This window comes from Galeopterus variegatus, unplaced genomic scaffold (genome assembly GCF_000696425.1).
Source record: "Galeopterus variegatus unplaced genomic scaffold, G_variegatus-3.0.2 Scaffold1291, whole genome shotgun sequence".
NCBI classification, from domain to species: domain Eukaryota; kingdom Metazoa; phylum Chordata; class Mammalia; order Dermoptera; family Cynocephalidae; genus Galeopterus; species Galeopterus variegatus.
In genome coordinates, this window is record NW_007727402.1 from 186,072 (window position 1) to 208,730 (window position 22,659).

The window sequence follows — 22,659 nt, forward strand, 5'->3', positions numbered from 1 at the left end:
CTCTCACTACTCCAACATTGGGTGTGTATATATTTATGATTGTTATGTCTTCTTGATGGATCAATCCTTTTATCATTATGTAGTGTCCCTCATTATCTCTTTTTGTGGTTTTTAGTTTAAAGTCTATTTTATCACATATAAGAATAGCTACTCCAGCTGGTTTTTCATTTCTGTTTGCATGGTAAATCTTTTTCCATCCTTTCACTCTTAGTCTATGTGAGTCTTTAGAGGTGTAAATCTTTTTCCATCCTTTCATTCTTAGTCTATGTGAGTCTTTAGAGGTGAGGTTGGTCTTTTGAAGGCAGCATATAGTTTGGTCTTTACATTATGAGTTGTTATTGAAAGTGTTGATTTAATCCTAGCTTTTTATTGATTTTTGTTTGGATGTCTTAAGTGTCTTTTGTTCCTTTCTTTATGATTTACTGNAGGGTATTTAAGCCTTTTACATTAAGAGTTGTTATTGAAAAGTGTTGATTTACTCCTAGCATTTTATTGTTCCTTTCTTTATGATTTACTGTTCATTTTCTTTATTTGTTGGTTTCTTGGGTTGTAGATAGCCTTTTTTTTTTGTTTTCTCTTCATTGATGCCATTTTTATTATACTAGTAGGTTTTGATTTTTCTTGGGTTTTTATGGCAGTGGTAGTTGTGTTTCAGGTACCAAACCCCATACTCCCTTGAGAATTTCTTGTAAGGGTGGTCGTGTGGTAGTGTACTCCTGCAGTTTTTGTTTGTCTGAGAAATATACTATTTGCCCTTCATTTCAGAAGGATAGCCTTGTGGGGTAGACTATTCTTGGCTGGCAATCTCTGTCTTTTAGTATTTTGAGTATATCATTGCATTCCTTTCTGGCTTTTAGGGTTTGTGATGAAAAGTCTGATGTTAGTCTGGTTGGGGCTCCCTTATATGTGATTTGACATTTCTCTCTTACAGCTTTTAAGATTCTTTCTTTGTCTTTGAGTTTTGCCAGTTTGACTATAACATGTCTTGGAGAAGACTTTTTTGGTTTGAATACATTTGGGGATCTTTGAGCTTCCTGAATCTGAAGATCTGTGTCTTTTCCAATAACTGGGAAGTTTTCTGCCACTATTTTGTTGAATATTGAATATGAATTTGTTTTCAATGAAATCTCCTTTTTCCTCCCCTTCTGGAATACCCATGACTGAGATATTTGAGCACTTAAGGTTTTCTGATATCTCTCTTAGATTTTCTTCAATGCTTTTAGTTCTTTTTTCTTTTTCTTTTTGTCTGCCTGTGTTATTTCATACAGCCCATCTTCAAGTCAGAAGTTCTGTCTTCTGCTTCTGCAAGCCTGCTGGTTGAACTCTCTGTTGTGTTTTTTATTTCATTTAATGAATTCTTCAGCTTGGCAAGCTCTGCTACATTCCTTTTCAGGGCATTGATTTCCTTGTACATTTCTTCTTTCAGGTCCTGTATACTTTCCCTCATTTCATCGTGTTGTCCAGCTGAGGTTTCTTGTATCTCATATAGTTTCCTTAGAATTATCACTCGAAATTCCTTGTCAGACATTTCAAGGGCTTCTTGTTCTATAGGATCTAGAGCTTGAGAGTTATTACCCTTAGTTGGTGTACTTTCTTGATTTTTCATATTTCTGGTATCTTTCCTTTGATGTTTAGTCATTGTGGCAGGGGATTTCATGGTCCACTGGTTTGACACTATTGTCTGGCTAGGATTCTGCTGGGGTTGCCAATTTGGTATGGCTGCCTCAGGGTCTGCTCAGTTGGCCACTAGTGCCTTGGGTGTGTGGTTGCCTCAGGTCTTAGGCCTCTCCCGAGAGCTGCCTCTCTGGTAAGCATGCACTCGGCCAGGCTGGGGATGGAGTCAGGCGGCAGCGGTGAGGCCCACCTGCTGTGTCGCATGTTGGCACCGCAGGGCGTGTGGTCTCCACGATTGAGAACCTTTCCCAAGATGGTGGCCAGGAGGCGAGGCTGGCCTCATCATCCTTTACCAAGATGGTGGAAGCCAGCCTTATTTTTCTAGTTCTTTGAGGTGTAACATTAGGTGTTTATCTGAAATATTTCTGTACTTTTGATGTAAGCATTGATTGCAACAAGATTCCCTCTTTGTACTGCTTTTGCAGTATTCCACATGTTTTTGTATGATGTGTCTTTATTTTCATTGGTTTCAAGAAATTTTTTGATATCCTGTTTCATTTCTGTTTGGACCCATAGAAGCCTGTTGTTTAATTTCCACATATTTGTATTGTGTCCTGAGTTTTGTTTGTTATTAATTTCTAGTTTTAATCCATTGTGGTCTGAAAAGACACTTGAGATGTTGGCATCCAGCTAGCATCCTGTGACCCTGATGAGTGCACTAGAATATAGTGGAGCTCCTCAGTTTGAATGGGTGACCCTGGGCAGGGTTTCTCTTTCCTCTTTCCTGTAGGCAGAGGCTGCTCCAGGGTATGTGTTCCCTAAGGCATGGCCACCAGAAATGTACAAGAGAAAGCTGCCCTGTCAGCCTGGTCTCCTGATGATACAAGAAGGAAAGCTCCCTAGCCGACCCATGATGGGGATAATTTATTATTGCATCATAACCTAGTACCTTCTGACTGATTTCATAATGAGAAACTTCGTGCTCTGAGAGGTGACTTACCCATGGTTGCTTTATTAACAAGTGGGGTACCAAGACTAGAGTATATTTACTTTTTACATGGTCAAAGTATTTTTAACAGGTATATAATTTAGCTCGTAGAAATGTTACTAATTGGTTTTGCAAGAAATATCTTAAGCCTTTGGTTTCTCTAAAGCAATCTTAACTTGATTCAGTGCCCCTCTCTCACATGCTGGTGGGAAATTCCTTCCTTCCTTCCTTTGCTCCATCCATTCTCCTTCCCTCCCTCCTTCCTCCCTCCATCCTTCCTTCTTTCCCCTGATATCTTTGAGTGCCTACTATAAGCCAGGCACCACATTTGTGTTGGGAATAGAGAAGTGAAAAACAAAACAAAACAGAATATCCTGCTTTCAGGATGCTCCATGGCAGGGAGTCAGAGGATAATGAGCACAAATAAATGAACTGTATGGAAGTTTAGAAGAGTTTGGTGCTACAGAGAAAGCATAGTAAGGAAGGGGGACGAGGGCGTTGGGAGGAGGGTAGTGTGGGCCTCACATTTTGTCCAAAGGCAAGGAGCAGGTGATAGAGCAACCCCAGGGACATGCGGAAGAGGAGGCAAGAGGAGATGGACATGCAGGGGCTAAGAGGCTGACACAGCATGCCATGTGTGTGCTAAGAGGAGGTGGGGCCTGCTACAGAATGTGATGAGATGAGGGGCATTGGGAGAGATGTGATTTGATTTTCATTTTAAAAAGTGGTTGGAGGTGTAAAGAGCAAGAGCTAAATCCACTTGGGAGACTTTCTTAATAATTTCTTTCCAGTTTTGGCGTAACACACCTTCTGCCCCATTGTTTAAACACTCCCCTCGCCTCTTCAAAGGTGTTGCCCCCTCATCCCCAGGGAAAGCCAGCTGTCCTGTCTGGAGGGAAGACTTTTACAGAAGCCAGGAGGGACCTGGCATCTGAAGGTACCTTCTGAATTTGGTCTGGCTGTGAGGGTAGGGGACACAAAGGTGACTGACCTTGGAGGGAGAGGGAGATGGAAAAGCGTAGAAACCAAACGCAAAGAGCACTCATTCTTTCTGAATTTTTCAAGCAGCAGCAACAAAACACTTATCATCTCAATAAACATTCTGCACACAGATGCTGAGTGTTAACAGGTGCTCAAAGTAGGTACAGGGTATCTGAAAGAGCGGAAAGAAGAGGTTGGGAAGAAAAAAAGCATGGAAATGTATATGTGTATGTGTGTGTGTGTATTTGTGTGTTTGTGTGTGTGTGTAGGTGGGTGGGGGGAGCATCTCACAGCTATTAAGGTAGAATTCCTGGGGGGTAGGCAGAGGCAAAGGTAAGGCATTTCAGAAAGTGTTGCCAGATAAAATACAAAATGTGCAGTTAAATTTGCATTTCAGATAAACAATGAATAATTGTTAATATGAATCTGTCTCAAATATTTTATGGGACATATCCTAAAAAATATTGTTTTCTAAAAATTCAAGTTTGCGTTTTTATTTGCTAAATCTTGCAACTCTAATCTCAGATGAGTTTTGAATGCTAGTATGGTTGAAAACCACAGCCCAATTCCTCAAAAATGTGTGCCTGCTAGATAAAGAAGTGGGGGCTCAGGGGAGTGGTATTCTTGGTGGAGGAATGACATAGGAACAGTGGCAGGGCTGTGATGGCCTGGCCTATTTTGAGAGGAGAGAAGAAAGAAATTACATTAATTGCATGAAGGCCCTTGGCCAAGTGCCTAGTGTGTAAAACGTGCTTAAGAGCCATTGGTTTTCTCCTTTCTGACTTTAGTTCCATCTAGCAGAAAGAATATTTGTCAATGACCAGGGCTAACATCAATCATGACATGGTTTATTTGTCTGTACATTGCATTTTCAACTTCATTTGATAGTTGGGGTATATTTATTTCATGAAACAATTCATTCTGTTGTTTTCTCTTGGGTCCTTAGATGGTGTATAATAAATTAAATATTCGCCTAAGACTTGTTGACACGAAGGGGAAGTTTCTGACTCAAAAGACCCCAAACTAAGAAAATGAGACAAGATGAAGAGGGTGTCTCTCTCCCTGTTATCACAGGCAGGGTCTCCTGTGGCTATTTATTGCTGATGGATGAAATCAGCCATATTCAGGCTGCTCTCCATTGTCCATCTACCGACAAGCCCATCCATAACATACATATTTCAGATGTTTCCTGCATAGAACATTTATCCTTTTTAACACTTGACCTGTAGCACATATGTGTGATGACTCTCATTTATAATGTGTTCCCGCTTCACGGACTTTTCTTTGCTCCAGTGGAAACTATTTTAATGGAATATTTTTGGATTCATGAAAATGCTCAGTTTGAAGGGACGTCCCCGAAGTGTTTGTCTCTTAAATTTTCCATACTGCAAGGAAATTAGATTTTGCACATCTTCCAATTTGCTCAACTTTGGCTGGATAAATATTTATTGAATACCTTCCAGGAGTTAGCCCCTGGGCTTGGGAGACAGGATGAGGAAGTGGGAAGGGCATGCCATTTGTGTTTCACAGATCATGACTGGAATTCAGGTCTCAAAGACATTTTGCACTGACGCTAGCTAGCTTCAGGTATAAAATAAGATGTCAATCCTAATCCAAATACTAACATTGTGAATACTAATACTAAGCCAATACTAACACTGATAACAATGCTAATTCCCACACTGTGGGTCTGCCTAGCCAAGTCTGAAATCCATAGGGTGGCTGTCTTAGAGGACATGCTCTCAGGCAGGAGCTGACACTGCATTCCACAGGTGGGATTTCTTCTTTTGGAAAATCTCAGCTGTGCTCTTAAAACCTTTCAACTCACTGAATTAGGACCACCTATATTATTTAGGATAATCTCCTTTACTTAAAGGCAATTGATTACAGAGGTTAATCACATCTACAAAATACCTTCACAGCAACTCCTGGCTTAGTATTTGATTGACTATTTGGGTACTGTGGGGTAGCCAAGTTGACACATGAAACTGACCATCACAAATATGTAAAACAACAGGTACAGTACTTGGGACATGTATATGCCAGTCAGTTCTAGCTAGGATGTGAGAAATACAAAGGCAGACTACATATTAATCTTAGGTTTTTTTTTTTTTATGGTTCATGAGCATTTATTTATTTATTTATTTATTTATTTATTTATTTATTTATTTATTTTTATTTATTTTTTTTTATTTATTTTTATTTATTTTTTATTTATTTTTATTTATTTTTATTTTTTTTAAATTTTTTATTTTGTCAATATACAATGTATATGATTATTATGGCCCACCACCGACACTTCCCGCCCTCCTCCCTCTCTGAAACTTTTTAGTTTGATATAGTCCCATTTGTTTATTTTTCCTTTGGTTGCCCGTGCTTTTGGGGTCATATTCATGAAGTCTGAAACTTTTTAGTTTGATATAGTCCCATTTGTTTATTTTTCCTTTGGTTGCCCGTGCTTTTGGGGTCATATTCATGAAGTCTGAAACTTTTTAGTTTGATATAGTCCCATTTGTTTATTTTTCCTTTGGTTGCCCGTGCTTTTGGGGTCATATTCATGAAGTCTGAAACTTTTTAGTTTGATATAGTCCCATTTGTTTATTTTTCCTTTGGTTGCCCGTGCTTTTGGGGTCATATTCATGAAGTCTGAAACTTTTTAGTTTGATATAGTCCCATTTGTTTATTTTTCCTTTGGTTGCCCGTGCTTTTGGGGTCATATTCATGAAGTCTGAAACTTTTTAGTTTGATATAGTCCCATTTGTTTATTTTTCCTTTGGTTGCCCGTGCTTTTGGGGTCATATTCATGAAGTCTGAAACTTTTTAGTTTGATATAGTCCCATTTGTTTATTTTTCCTTTGGTTGCCCGTGCTTTTGGGGTCATATTCATGAAGTCTGAAACTTTTTAGTTTGATATAGTCCCATTTGTTTATTTTTCCTTTGGTTGCCCGTGCTTTTGGGGTCATATTCATGAAGTCTGAAACTTTTTAGTTTGATATAGTCCCATTTGTTTATTTTTCCTTTGGTTGCCCGTGCTTTTGGGGTCATATTCATGAAGTCTGAAACTTTTTAGTTTGATATAGTCCCATTTGTTTATTTTTCCTTTGGTTGCCCGTGCTTTTGGGGTCATATTCATGAAGTCTGAAACTTTTTAGTTTGATATAGTCCCATTTGTTTATTTTTCCTTTGGTTGCCCGTGCTTTTGGGGTCATATTCATGAAGTCTTTGATTCTTCCAATCCAGGAGCATGGGATGTCTTTCCATCTTCTTGTATCCTCTCTAATTTCATGAGCATTTATTTATTTTTGTTGTTTTTTTAAAATTTAATTTAATTTGATTTTACTTCTCAAAATACATTGTACTTGATTTTCAGGCCCCTTTGCCCGTGCCTCTTCCTCCCCCCCACCCCCCCACATCGTATCTGTGCACTTGGCTTAAATAGTTCAAGGAATTTTTGTGGTTATTCTGCCTTCTTCCCCCCACCCTTTATTGTTTGTGTGTTTGTTTATTAATTATTAGCTCCCAGAAATAAGTGAGAACATGTGGCATTTCTCTTTCTGTGCCTGACTTGTTTCACTTAATACAATTACTTTCAGGGATCATTTCTATAGTTCATTAATCCTAGTTTTAAGAAGCTTGTGACACAGTAGAAAAAATATGATTAGACTCAAGTATTTATATGGTGAGGCAATAAATAAGCAACAACTTACATTTACTAACCTTTAGAATGTACCAGTCACTGTGTTGAGCTTCACATACATTTTTCCATTTAGCTTTTGTACAACTCTCTGAGATATATATTACTATTTTTTTTTTGCAGTAGAGGAAACCGAGGCTCAAGGAAGTTTAAATTATTTGCCCATGATCATGTAGCTAAAAAGTTCAAGAGCTGTGATCCTCACCCAGGACAAACCAGAGTCTTAGCCAAGATAAAAAAAAAAAACAAAAAACTGAGTTTGGCAGGAGGGAAGCAGATGAAATGCTCAGGGGAGTCAGGGATGGTGACAGTCTTGGCAGAGGTGACATCGATCCAGGCCTTATTGTGGGGGGAGGACTTGGGCAAGTAGAACAGAGAATGAAGGGCTGAGGAAGATTGGGGGTTGTAACAGGAAAGGGCCAAAACCCTGGAGAGGGAACACATGTGAGAGTACCTCAAAGAATTTGTGGAAAAATAGAATGAAAAGGTAATGCCAAATTTTCCATGAACTTTTTGAAGTGCACTTGTATGTAAAACACATGGAGCTCCAGTGGCATTGTTCTCTATCAGGGGGTGTGAGAGATGGAAAAGGATGCACAAACACAGCAAAATCAGTGAGATCTCTCAAACTCAAGACATTTTTGCACTGAGTAGATTTCTCAGGGAAATCACTCAGGAGGTGAGTTTGGTAGCTAGGTCAACCATGGGGCCACAGGAAAAGCTGTTTTAGAACCGGAGCCCAGGAGGTAGAAGCCATTGGTGATACGGTTAATTAGTGTTAGTGGTAATAGTGAGAAGAGAAAGAGAAAGGAGGGAGACTCCTGAGAAGGTCACTTTTGCAGAGCCTGTAGATTTTGTGGCTCATTTGTAGGAAAGTGAGCTTGTATGACATGCTCATGTAACTTTTCAGGACACGTTCTCTTTGTTTTCTTAAGTCCCTAAGCCGTAAGAAACATCAGGAAAAAATGGAGGATTTGAGTATCTGAAAGCAGCTAGTCCAATTTGGCCAAGGCAGTTTTTTGGGTGCAAAATTTATAAAATGCCTTGAAAGTATTTTCCACAGCACATTCGGTGACTTCACTCAGCCCTGCTTAAATGGTCTATTTTGGTTTCGAGTTCATAAAGCCCCTCTCTCTCCCCCGCGTTTTCCTGCTCAGGTCCACGTCCAGATAAAACAGCTAACTCAAATACGGTGTAGAAATACAAGTCCCTTTTAGCCTGGCCTTTCATGCTGCGCCCCAAAGTGTGCCTGGGTGTTGAAAGTGAGAAGGGGTGGGGCTGGGGGAAGGGTGTTTTTCCAGCTCCAGTTATGAGAGTGGGCACTTTCTGGCGCTTGTAGCGAGAGCAGTGGCCCCGTCACTGCACTGGAAGTCATTTAGGATGATGCCCGCGTGCAGTGGTCGGTGGAGAGCTGGAAAACCTGCCAAAGTCAGCAGCTGGAGTAAGTAGAGTAAATCAAGTTAAGAGGGAACAGGACAAGATTTTGGAAAAGGAAAGAATACATGGGTCAAACCATTAACCAGACCTGCAGGGTTAAGATGATGAGATATAAATTGACTGGTATTTCCTGGGTTTAGAAAAGGAAGTCTGGATGGGATTTATATCTAGTCCTCTGGCCTTCGATGCTCTTCAGTACCTCGCTTCACCACCCGCCTGCCCGCCCAGTGGGCCTCAGGCATGGGGCGATTTAGAGCAGGATGGGGCACAAGCCAGAAAGCTCTGGGTTTTGCAGCTATAAATACATTTATCCAACCCGTCATCCTCAATTAATGCTGGAGTGCCCACGATACAATGTTCTTCATGTAGGCTGCGCCCAAGACTGCACAGGCCTCGCAGGCCTCTCCTTTTGGGCATTTCTAAACCCTTGCTCCCCACATTCTGACAGACATCTGGGGAATACAGCTCCTGTGACAGTTGGAAATAATGGCATTGTGAGACTTCGTGAGAAGTGGCACTGGGCTCCAGGTGGATCCTTCTCCCTTCACCTGGCTTCCCTGACTCAGACATTGACAGGAGCAGTCTGTGTTGTTCTGAAGGGTGATAAAGCACTTTTGTACCCATCTGGTTTTGTTTTGTTCTGGTTACCTTTCCAGTCATCCTGTAAGAGAAGTAGTAATTATTTGTTCCATCTTACAGATGAGAAATTGAGACTGAGTGCTTAAGTGGCTTGCATATGTCTGCTAAAGCTGTGTGCAGCAGGCAGGACCTTGAGGGTGATACAATCATCCCTATTTTACAGATAAAGAAACAGGCTCAGAAAGGCTAATGGAATAACACAGGACAAACAATAAATGAGTGTCAGAGCTAGGTCTTAAACACAGGTCTGTCTGACTCCATGCGTCACTGAACTCTATCTGCTCTGAAGTCCTGTCCTCCCCACTGTTGTCCCTTAGAAAATACCTGGCAAGGACTCAGCAACTGCGGAGGATGGTTACTGCCTCCCTCCCCCACCCCCACACATAGAATTGCTGCAGGATCTATTTCTCATGATCATTTTGCCACTTTATCCATCCATCCATCCATTCATTTACTCAATAATCACCGAGTGCTCATTGTGTCTGGACCTGAGCTGGATGCTGGGGACACACCTATGAATAAACTCCAAACCTGGGAGTTATCCTTTGTCCCTGTTTTTTCTTGTTCTCAATATCTCCACCCGTAGTCCATAGCTGATCCTGTCAACTCCAACTCCAGCCTGGAAGCCATTCCTTTCTCTTCTTTCCAAGACTACCAAGACGCCATCATCATCTTAGTGAGAATCCCCTAACTGGTCGTTTCCTGTGACCACTAGCCCATTCCCCACATAGCAGTCAGAGGGGATATTTAAAAAGCTAGATCATACCACTTTACTGTCCTGCTTCAAATCTCCTAATGGCTTTCCTTGAATTTAGACAAAAGACAAACTCCTTGATACGATGACTAAGACCTTTTATAATCTGGCCCCCCATACATCTCTTATCTCATCTCCTACCAGCACCACTCGTGCTCTCCCCCATTGAGTTCCAGTTGCACTAGCTTTACTTCTGTTCTTCTCATATCCCAAGGTCATTCCTGCCTCAGAGCATTGGCTCCAGCCATCCCACTGGCTGGGAGGCTCACCCCTGCAATGTCCTAGCACATTCTTACCATCCCCAGCTCAGCTGTAGGGTAGACTCCTTCTGGAAGAGTTTCTTGGAACCCTACCTTAAAGAGCCACCCCATCTCTTCCATTCCTCTATTTTAATTCTTTGGTATCACTTATCACTCTCTACTACCATTCATACTTTGTAATTCTCTTTCTGTGTCCATGAGAATGCAATCCTATGAGGCCAGAGGCCAAGCCTCTCTTCTTCACAGTTGTGTTCTTGATACTTAAAACAGTGCTTGGATGTAGTAGGCACTCAGTAAACATTTGTTGAACAAATGGGATGGATAGATATGATCCCTGCCTTATAGAGTTTACAATCTAGTTGGAGAGATTAAAAAGTTCAAGTGTTTATTAATATTACCACGTGCTTGATAGCCTGTGTGATTCAGACTCTCTCCTTAATTCTGACTGCTGTTCTCAGCAGCTGAGCCATACGCCCATCGGTCCATGCAGGCTCCAGTGCCTTGATCCACATTTCAAGAGAGGGGTCAGAGCCCAGCTAGTCAACACATTTGATTGGCCAATCATTATGAAGGCTTTCAGAGATGATAAAAAATTAGAATAAAGTCTTTTTATTGCGAAATACCTCTGGGATGATAAAGACGAGAACATCCCCATTCCGTAGGAAGTAAAGACCTGAACCTTGGTGTCTTTTGTGAGTTCATACCCACAAGTCCTTGTTTTGCTCTTGGGAATCATGCAGAATATGTCTGATGTCTTTTCTCCATGAAACTTTTTGAATTAATATATGTTCATTGCCCAAATTTTGTATAGTCAAGTATAGAGCAGAATATAAAATTACCTATAACCCTATTTATCAGAAATAAAGGCTATTCATAATTAATGCTTATACTTCCTGTATTTTTGGTATGCAATATGTAAATCCATCCATTTCTATCTGTCCATCTAGAATTTCTCACAAATTTGGGATCATGGAGTGTGTACAAAGTGGTGTGTCTGCAGAATAGGAAGAATCCACGAGGAGAGACTGGAAGGAGATGAGGGCTGTAAATGGGCAGGCCTGCTCGTGTAGGGCCCTGCAAGCTGCCGTGAGAAGGCTGGCATTGATTCTAAGTGCAATGGGAAGGCATCAGCGAACTTAAAGAGAGGAGTGCCATGATGCAATTTACATGTTGGGTAGCCCACTCCTACGATCTTGCCACAATGCAGGCAGGAGGGCACAGTGGTCAGAGAGGTGAGGAGGATGCGGAATAAGGAGGTGCAATGGGTAAAATGTGCCCCCCAAAAGTTCATGCATTGGAAACTTGACCCCCATTGTAACAGTGCTAAGAGGGAAGGGGGTGGGAAATCCCATTATGGTATTTGAAAGGTGGGGCCTTTAAGAGGTGATTAGATTGTGAGGACTATGTCCTTGCGAATGGATTGATCCAGTCATGGAGTAATGGGTGTGGTTCTGATGGTTTTAAATGAAGAGCAAATGAGGAGTTTAATTCCCTTGCTCAGCCCATTCTCACCACGTGACACCCTGTGTTGCTGTGTAGAGTCACCACCAAGAACAAGGCCTTCATCTGATGCATTCCCTGGACTTTGGACTTACCAGCATCTGGAACTGTAAGAAATAAATTTCATTCCTTCATAAATTACCCAGTCTCAGGTATTCTGTTGTAAGCAACAGAAAATGAATGAATGCAGGAGGTGAGCAGAAGTGGCAAAGTTTAGAGGACTTGCTATGTGGTTAGATGTTGGGATGTGAAGGAAAAGGAGGGATTCTTTGTTGGTGACTGTATATGAGACTTTCACATAACGATGCTCTAGGTATCCTAACTATTTTAAGAATTGCATCTGGTTAAAGACCCAGTCAGAGATATGATACAAGGTTTACAAATGTAACAGACAAGACTGGAAACTGGTCTGCAATGGTATGATATATTGCCATGATTAACTGTTTACATAAGAAGAGATGATGACAATTTGATCACTTTATTTTAAAGAGGGGGAGGTGCGTAGGTGTCAGTAAGTTTCCTTCTGTCCAAATAAGCATGATTAACCTCAATTATGGCTGCCTTTGGAGAACTGTGCAGGTTTTTTAGTGTGTTTCAAAGTATTTCATTTAGACATTTTGGAAAAACATACATCTCTATTCATAGCAATGGTTACTGTTCTGATTTATAAGTTCTGCTCCACTGTAAATCATTCAAAACTCAAAAATTAAATTTTATGGCATAACACTTTGATGGCTCTATGCCTGAGCAAAGGGCAGGAGGAATGCAATTTTTCTTACTGCCAATTACGATTGGACTTCTTTTCGTTATGTCTTTTTTTTAGATAGAGCAGATGGTTCAAGTCCCATATATATGTATAAAGAGAGGTACACTAATGTTCTGTTAAGAAAAACTTTCAAAACTTGACTTTTAAAAATGGTATGCTTTTCATCATTAGTTCAATCTTATTTAGTTTTAGAATTATGCATCCTAAGCATACTAAAAATTTAATATAAATTCCCATGTCTAAGCATAGATGGATGTCTGTGGGGCTTGGGCATTTAATTGACTTGGGTGCAAACATGAATGATTCAGTTATACCTACATGAGAAGGAATGGGTCTTTATACAAAAATGCTTGCTCTTTCCTGAGATTACTCAATTCTCTTTTCATACAAAAAAAATTTTTCCTCTCTTATAGGGATTAGTTTGATTTTGTCCTTTGAGGGAAGGAAGGAATCCACATCTATTGAGTGACTACTATATTTCAGGGCCTGGACAGGTGCTGTCTACACACTTCCGTTGAATTTTTCTTACAATCCTGGGAGTTGGGCTTAAGAGTCCTAGTGTTATAGGTGGCAAAACAGAGTCAAAGAGGTTCAGACACAAAGTGCTATGGTCTGGATATTTGTGTCCCCCTCAAAATTTATATGTTGAAAGCCTAACCTACAAGGTACTAGGAGGTAAGAACTTTTGGGAGGTGATCTCATCATGTGAGCAGAGTCCTCATAAATTAGGTTACTGCCCTTATAAAGAGGCCCGGGAAGCTGTTTTGCCCCTTCTGCCATGTGAGGACACAGAGAGAAGGCACCTTCTGTGTGGAACAGACCTTCACCAGACACCAAATCTGCTGGCCCCTTGGACTTCCCAGCCTCCAGAGCTGTGAGAAATAACTGGCTGTTGTTTATAAGCCACCCAGTCTATGATATTTTGTTACAACAGCCTGAACAGACTAAGACACAGTGTCACACAAATTCCAAATTGTGAAATGAGGATTTGAACTCAGGCCCATTTGCTGCCACCCTGTGTTATTTCCTCTTCACTGTGCTTAGAAATACAGTGGGGTCCCTTGTATCCCTTGTTCTCACTCTCAGCTAAAGAAAACACCATGTTCCTTCCTACTGGCCTGGGACTTGATATTTGAGGATTCCACTCTTTGAAAACTTTTAGTGTTATTATTTGTTATCCAAGTAGTTATTTTTTAAAAAAAGGAAAACTGGAAAAAAAAATGGTTTAATAAGCATCCACTGAGCAAGTTCTAGTCACTGTACTAGCTGCTGAGGAAGGTTCCTATTTAGGAAAATGGGTTCCGAGCAGTCCCTGTTTCCAGGAGTTTGGTGCACACTCAGGTCAGAGGGAGCACGAACTGCAAAGAAATGTGGTGTTTCTGTAAGAGAGGCTGAGAGCAAAGAGAAGAGAGCAGTCCCTTCTGCTCAGGCTTCAAGAAGGAGGGCTTCATGGAGGAGGTGGCATTTGAACTGGGCTTTGAAGATAAGTAGTAGTCAGAGAGGGAGAGCAAGGAGGACAAAATTTCAGGCTCAGGGACCAGCATGAGGTAGGCTCACCCCTCAGTGGTTGAGGGTGTGTGTGCTTATCTGTTGACTTATCCCTAGCCTATTGCCCAGGGAGAAGATTCCAGCAGGTCCTTGTCTCAGAACAGAGTCAGGCCAGAGCCTGGGAACTGGGTCTGGGATTCTGCCCTTTGGGGACATAGGTCTCCAGAGAAGCAGGCTCACCTTATGAGAGTTTAGGTCAGCCACAAAGGAGAGGCTGAGGCCCAGCTGCTGAGCTGAGCCAGATGGCCAATGAGTGCTCTCAGTTTACTGAGCCCTGGTCACGTGTAGATCATTTATGATAGATTGGAACCACTATTATATCTCTTGTGAGAAGAGATGCATATTGATTTACATTTCATGTTGACATAAGTAAAAATATTTTGAATTAAGATTATCATCATCATCATAAGAACAATACATTCTTTATGTTGTATAGCAGTTAACAATTCACGTGGCACACATCAGTTATTTAGAGTCAATCACACATTTATGAAGGCTTCTGTAGGGCACCTCCATATCTTTTTATTTAAACCTTATTTGCTCAGGAAAGGATTTACAGAGAGCAGACAATATTGCTAGGATAATAAACAAAATGAATGGGAACATTTAGGCAAAAGGAAAATAAAAGTGAGAAAGAAAGGTGGTACTAGAAATGCGGTTGGCACAGGAAAGGTATGCCATGACATCCTATGCTTCTGTGAGGGAGAAGGCTACAAATCTGGTTCTCAAGTTTTGGCAGCTGGTGACACCATTTCCTCTGGTTGGTTACTTAATACGACACTTAGCACTTTCAACAAGAATGCTATTTTTCACGTACGTGTCTCATCTTTGCTCCTTTTTTTGGGAACCCCTTGTGGGCAGGGCCCATGGTACATTTATCTTTGTACTCAATGACGTATACAGTAAAGTGATGAGAAGAAATGAATGGTTGGATGCATGAATGGTGATTTTGACAACACGATTAGTATTGCTCCCATTTTCCAGAGGGATAAGAAGGGGTCAATCCAGGTCAGAAGGAATGCCACTTCACTCCTAGTTCGGTGCTTTATCTTCTGGACCCTGATGTTCCTTCTTGTCCTTGGTCAGCTCTGCACATGCTGCACATGTTGAGGAATGAGGTGTTACTCAGACAAGGCTGAGCAGCCCTTCACACATGTCTGCATTTGGCTGAAATGTGCATCATGGGACACACTGCCTTTTGATATTTTCATTTCCTTTTCTGTGTTTCTTTCCTGAGAACTGAGAAGTTGGTTTCTCCCAGCCTTTGTTCTTTTTCCATAATCACAGCATTGCCTAATAGCTTTGCTTTAATGACCATCACACCAAATAGCAATTACTAAAAGTGGAATATCAATGAGTTAGTGAATCATGTGTTATTTATTCAGAGAGTCTTCCAGAGTGCATATCTCAGAGTTCTGCAAACTATTAAGGCTCTCTGGTGTAGTTATTATCTTTTAACTTGATCTTTGCAGCCCGTTTTGACTTCAATGACTAGAAACGCCCTCACACAATAAGTACCTTAACGCAAGAGCCTGTGGCGACCCAAGTATTGCAAAAACTCTCAGTCTTCATGTTCTGTTCTTCCAAGAAAAATCTGGACTCTGGGCTGATTAATCAAAAGTTATTTTCCATGAGCAGAAAACACAGTGGAACTTTTCACCTTTGCTTCATACATTCCAAGCAAGGAGCATATCCATCTTTTTGTATTCTTAATGCAAAGGAAGTATTTATTTTATGGGGACCATTAAATGGGTTTCCTATGCTATGTGCTTTCTAGAACACAGACCATGTATGTTACATAAAACAGACATACTTTCATCCCAGGGGAATCTCTGGTCTTCTCACCTCTCTGAGCTTTGATCTTGACAGAGTGATGCTTTTGCCTCTCACTGGAAGATTCATAAATCTAAGGAGAGGAAGAGGTTGACTTCTTGGCTCTTCTGTCTCTCTTAGAGACTCATGCTTAATTTATCAGAGGCCTCCTCTCTAAGAACAGCCTGTAACACCTCAACATCCTTGTAACTTTTCTGTGAGCTTTTCCCCTCTGCCCTTTTGGTTTTTAAAGGCTGATGCCACTTCTGGTATGGAGGGGATTTGTGAAGTTAATGAGATATTTTGAGGCAGTTTAAGTTTTGCCTGAGTGTGTGTTGCATGGTGAGGTAAGAACAGGGTATAGTTTTGCTACAAGGGTGTAGATATGGGGAACGGGGCAGGAGAGGAGCCTGGGCTGCATCTCCATCATTAAGAGGCCCTCTTTAAGGCCATCATCCATAGGGTGGAGTAGCCCTATTCTAAGGAACTCATAGAATTCTGACTCTGAAATCTTATCTTTGAGTTTCAAACATCTCTTACAAAGTCCATTGAAGTTTAGAACCCTAGGATTTATAGTAAACAAGCTTATCTTTGCTGAACTTCCAATTTTGCCAAGGAGATCAATAAAACTCTAAGTCAGACACTGTGCAGAAACATTCTGATTTTCTCCTCCCCCTCATTTCACTGAACTTCTTCTCCTAGGCCTTAAGATTCTGCCTCAGTTGGCCTGGCTTTCACATCTCCCTAGTTCTGAACCAGGCTGCTTTGGGTTTCATGGAAGCATGGTGTAGCAGGAAGAATATTTTTTTTTCTTTTTTTCTTTTTTTTTTTGGTGACAGGACAGTAAGGGGATCAGAAGCCTTGACCTTGTGTTACCAACACCATGCTCTAACCAAGTGAGTTAATCAGCCAGCCCACAGGAAGGGTTTTAAACCCAGACAATTCTGTTCAGTTCTGGCTTAGTAATTTCCTAACTTTGTAGTTTTAAATAAGTTACTTAATCCTCCATTTTTTTTTAATCTATAAAAGAGGATTAATAACCCTGACTTTGCTGAGTTCTTTGTGGACAAAATGAGAAAATGAAAAAGCACATGAAAGGACCAATATATAGGACCACACAATAAATGACACTTTTTTGCTTCCTATGACATTGCAAGAAGTGTTTGAGTCAGAAGAAGGGCATGGTCAGATTTGTATTGAGGACCATCACTCTGGTTGTGATGTAGTGTGTACATTGGAAGGGTGTGTTAGTTATCTATTACTGTGTAAAAAGTTACCACTTAGTGGTTTACAATGTACATTTATTATTAAGTGGTTTACAACATACATTTATTTCCTCACAGTTTCTGTGGGACAGGAATCCAGGAATGCTTAGCTGGGTCCTTAAAAGCTTATCATGAGGCTGCAATCAAAACGTCAGCCAGGGCTGAGGTCTCATCTGAAAACTCATCTGGGGAAGAATCCACTTCCAAACTCATGTAGTTGTTGGCAGGATCCAGTTCTCTGTGGGTTGTTGGATTTAGGACCTCAGTTTTCTACTGGCTTTCAGCTGGAAGCCACCCTGTTTCTTGCAACATAGGCCTCTCCATAGGGCAGCTCAAACACTGCAGTGTGCTTCATTTAAACCAGTGAGGGAGTCTACTAGCAAGATGGAAGTCAGAATCTCATGTGCCCTACTCATAGAAGCAATATCTCATTATATTTGCTTATTCTACTGTTCAGAAGCAAGTAACTTAAGGAGATCATATTACAAAAGGGAGGGGATGTTACCAGGAGGTAGGTATCACTGGGGGCTGCCTTAGAGTCTGTCCTTCACTGAGGGTATAAGCTAGAGATAGAGAGGCTAAAGTTGGAAGGCTGTTGAGTATCATAGGTTAGGGATGGAATTCAGAACAATGGTGGTAACAGTTCAAATAGAGAGAGTAGCATATGTTTGTCATCACTTTAGGAGATGGATGAGATGAGGATGGTAAAGTGGGCCTAATGGTAGCTTCCAAGTTGCTGGCTTACTGACCTGGAGATGAAATGCAGTGAGAGTCTCTGGGAAGGGGAAACAAGGAGGTTGAGGGGTGTGTGTGGGCAAAACAATGAGTTTGGTTTTAGTCATGTGCTTTAGAGACATCGGCTGTCATCTTTGTTGCAGGACTGGCTGGCCTAGGGCTCACTCCTGTTCCAATGGAATTTCATGTAGAATCCCAGGGTATAAAACAATAAAAAATTGGAGTTTCTCTGGTTGACTCTAGGATGAAGATATGTGGGAGTAAAGCCCACAGAGGCTCCTCCTCACCTCTGCAGGAACTCCTTAGGTACCATATTGGTTTTGGCATTTTAGGCACACCATAATTTATTTTTGAAATTTAATATGGTATTACATATATGTATGTATGTATACATATGAATATATGCATATATATATTTTTAAGTTGTATATAAGCAAGGGAAGGTACAGGGAATTTGTAAGGTCTTGTGTAATCTGCAAGTGTTGAGAATCTATGTGGTACAAGATAGATTTTTTCTTTCTCTATATAGAGCCCAGTGATAAATAATGCACAGTGTATGTGACTTTGAATGTCTCCATCCCCCATTACCCTAAGGAGACCACAGTGTCCTAGAGAGGAGATTTGGAACCATGGCTCTCACTGTCTAGACTCTGTGATTCCTCTATCCAGCTTTATCACTAGCTCCTGGATTCACTTTTGGCATAAAGACTCTTAAAGCCTTTGTGTATTCCAATGGGTGGAAATTAGTCTTCTTTTGTTATTCAGTGTGTCAGCCTTTGCTACATAACAAGCAACATAAGCTCTCAGTGGCATATAAAATAAGCATTTATTTAACTGTGTATCTGCAGGTCAGTTGGGTGTTGGCCAAGCTAGGTTGGCTTGGCTAGGTGGTGATAAGCTAAAGGGTGAGACAATGTCTGCTTCATGCATCTCTCATTCTTTTAGGTTCAGGATAAAGAAGGTATATTTTTCTCATTGTGGTGCAGAGGCATAGGAGAGCATGCCATACTGTTAAGCCCACTGTAAGGCCTGCTTACATTACATCTGCTGACATCTCACGAATCAAAGAAAGTCATGTGTCTAAGCCCGAAGTCAGGGGTGAGAATGTGTACTCCCATGTATGCTTCAGGGAGGGATTGAGTGTCTTTGAACAATAATCTAGTTGGCCATATTTAGCAAATTATATAAAGAATGTGAAAACTTTTGACAATGTCTAACATATGGTAAATAATAGATATTTATTCATATTCTTCTTCCTTACTCATCTTTTTTCTTCTCTTCTTTCTTTCACTCATCTGAACTTAGGTTTTTTTTTTTTTTTTTTTTTTTTTTTTGTACAGAGTTGATCCATATCAGCAAAAGGCAATGCTTTTCAAGCAGTTGATACAAGTATGATATTATCAATAGATTGTAAATCACTCTCCAAATTGAGAGAATCCCCTCAAAGGATTTTAGAAAATCACCTTAGGGAATTAGGACATGGTTATTAGGAGCCAGAGCATGAACTCTGACTATACCATGTACTGGTTTGGTGTCTTAGTCACAGTTCAAGTAGAGAAGCAGAACCAGTAGGAAAATATATGAAGAGATTTATTTATTGCAAAGAATCCACTTACATGATTGTGCAGCTGGCTGGGCCAGTCTGAAATCTGTAGAGCAGGCTGTCCGGAAGGCAGACTGGAACTCTCAGGCAGAAGCTGAAGCATAATCTGCAGGCAGAATTTCTGTTTTCACGGAAGCCTCAGCTCTGCTCTTAAGACCTGATTCGATTAGGCCCACCCAGATTATCTAGGATAGTCTTCAGTCAGATGTAACTGATCACAGACACCAGTCACATCTACAAAATAATTCCATAGGAACACCTAGATATAAGCGTTTGATGGAAAAACTGGGAACTGTATCCCAGACATGTTGACACAGTAAAAGACTATCACACTGGGTAAATTAGAGGGGGCCTCAGTTTCCTTATCTGTGACAGTGGAAATGATAACATCTGTCTTGTAGGGTTACCAAGGGCTAACTAAAATAATGTCCTTTTTCTTTCACTGCTTCTATCCCTTCCTGCTTTACTTCAAGCTTTGCTGCTAAGACAAACCTGCCCCTCCCTACTGAATTCTCATTTTGTTTTTAGTGATAAGTCCTGTAAATACCCGATGTTGGACTTTTCATGATAAAGGGAGTGGAATTCTCGTTTATGCCAGGAAGGTCCGTTTTGCTATTTCTAACATCCAATTAACTTCAAATTAGTCTGTATGGGTCCAAAGGTTGCTCAAAATCTAAGTAAATGATACATTTCACCACAGTTTGGTCAGTTTACTGACATAGATTGCTACTTGCATATCATTTCTCATTATCAGTGATTCAAGTTAATTCAGGAAACATAAGATGGTGTGTCTGACGATCGGAATCCCACACAGACAATGGGCTTATGAACAGGCCCAGGCCGGGGTGAAGAACCAGGAACGCCGAGGGAGCTATGGATTCTAGCATTTCTCCAGGGTTTGAAAAATGACCAGGAGAGTGCATGGTGCTGGTATCAGATGTGGACAGTCATTTTTCCACTGAGGCTGTAATTCCCTCTTCTGCAAAAATGAGCATGTTGGCTGAGGTCATCTTATACCTTGCTGTCCAATTGGTGGTACTATTGATGGTGAAAAAAGACACTATTAATAATCATTTCAGGGTGATAGCTCTAAACTGGTTCTGTCTAGGTCAAACCAGGTCCTGTGGTCACCCTAAATTGGATCAGTTCTGTGAGTCTGTGAATCTCTAGGGAAGATGAACACTTACTAAGCACCTTCTATATGCTGGGCCCCTTGCTTATCATATGGTTTGCACACCCACAGCATTATAAAACGATCTCTTTGGGGGTTGACTCTCCCACTGGTCTCTGCCCCCTCCAGGTTGGGGCCATATCATACTTTGTACAGTGCTTGGCCTAGGATAGTTTTTTGATCAATGAGTATGAGCCTCACATAACCGTGTGGTGTAGGTGGTCATATCTCCTCCCAGAGATGGTGAATGTGAGGCTTGCAAGGGTTCCCATCCCTGGGCGGGCATGCCTGTGGCATTTGCAGGGCTATCAGGCAGAGCTGTAATTCTCTGGGCTCCTGGCCTGGGCTGCTTTCACAGGCACATGCTGGCTCTGATTGATATTAAAGGTCAGGCGAGGTCCTTTATAAGCCACGGGAAGTGAAGCTTAGTCCTTGCCAGGGGAGTTATTATGACTAGTATCACAGGGTTTACAGGCCTCTGGAACTGTGTCATGGGTCTTTTGAGTTTAAATGGAGGCAATTCATAGGATCCAGAAGACCTGTAATGTTTATAAGAATTGCACAGTTAACTCTCAGGTGCCTCCATTCAAGCCTTCGTTTCTCAGTGGTTGTAAGATCCAGGCTGTCAAAGTGATTGTCACGCTCTGATTTCTGGACGAGACCACAGAACTAAATAAAATATGAGTACGGGGCTTAAAACAGCTCTCTAGACTACTTTGAAAGTGTGAAAAATGAACTTTACTCCTAAGGTTATCCTAGCTATGAAAATTAAACAAAGCTTGCCATCAATACAGGAAACTTTAGAAATTACAGTAAATGCACTATTGGAGGACAAGTGAAACATCGAATATCTAGTAGGAACCAGCCTGGAATTGTGCAGCTGACTCTTAACTTTATGTTTATGATGGCTTAAGCCTGTGTGTGCGTGTGAACGTCAGTGTGAATATGTGTATGTATGTATGAGTATGTTACTGTGTGCAGTGAGTGTGTATGTGTGTATATGTGTGGTATGTGTGTTTATGACTGTGTCTTTAAGTATGTATGTATGTATGTGTGTATGTGTGAGTGTGTGGTGTGTGCATGTGTATTTGTGTATATGTGTGCATGTGTATATGTGTCTACTTTCACGGACATCAGGGAAGGCCTCTGTGGAAGCTGACACTTTGCATGAAGAACACAGCCATACAAAGACAGAGTGACTGTCAAGCTCAGAGCCCTTGAGTTGAAAACAAGTGTGACATGCACAATGAATATAACAACAGACAGTGTGGCTAGAACGGGGTGTTCCAGGTAGGCTGGAGGGAGATGGGATCAGCAGGTTAGGCCAGCTTAGATCACATGGGAGCCTGTAGGCTACTGTACAGACTTGATTTGGACCAGGGCTTATGGGACACCAGTGGAGGATTGTAAGCAGAGACATGATATATTCTGACTTACACTCAGAAAACATCACTTTGGCTTTTGCAGAAAGCTGGAAGAGGAGGCAGGAATGCCAGTTAGCAGATGGCTGCAGGAGTAGGATGGAGTGCTAGCAATGGTGGGAAGGGGCTGGCTTTGCTTTCTGTTTTGGAGGGCAATGACCATGCTGATGAATTGGATGTGAGGGGTGAAGGAAAGAATGAGATCACGCCGACGTTTCGGTTAGTGGAGCTAGGTGGTTGATGGTACCCTTGGTAAACATGGAGAACACTAGAAGAACTCGTTTGTGGCTGGGGCCGGGGGGAGAGGGGAATGGAATCAAGAATTCTTTAACCACATTAACTTTGAGAAGCATCTTCTCTTCCTTCCTTTCCTGTCCCCTTCCTTCCTGTCCCTTCTGTCCCTCCTTCCCTAACCTGTTTCCTTCTTTTCGCTTCTTCTTCTTTCTTCCCTCCCTGAAGTCCAAAGCTCCA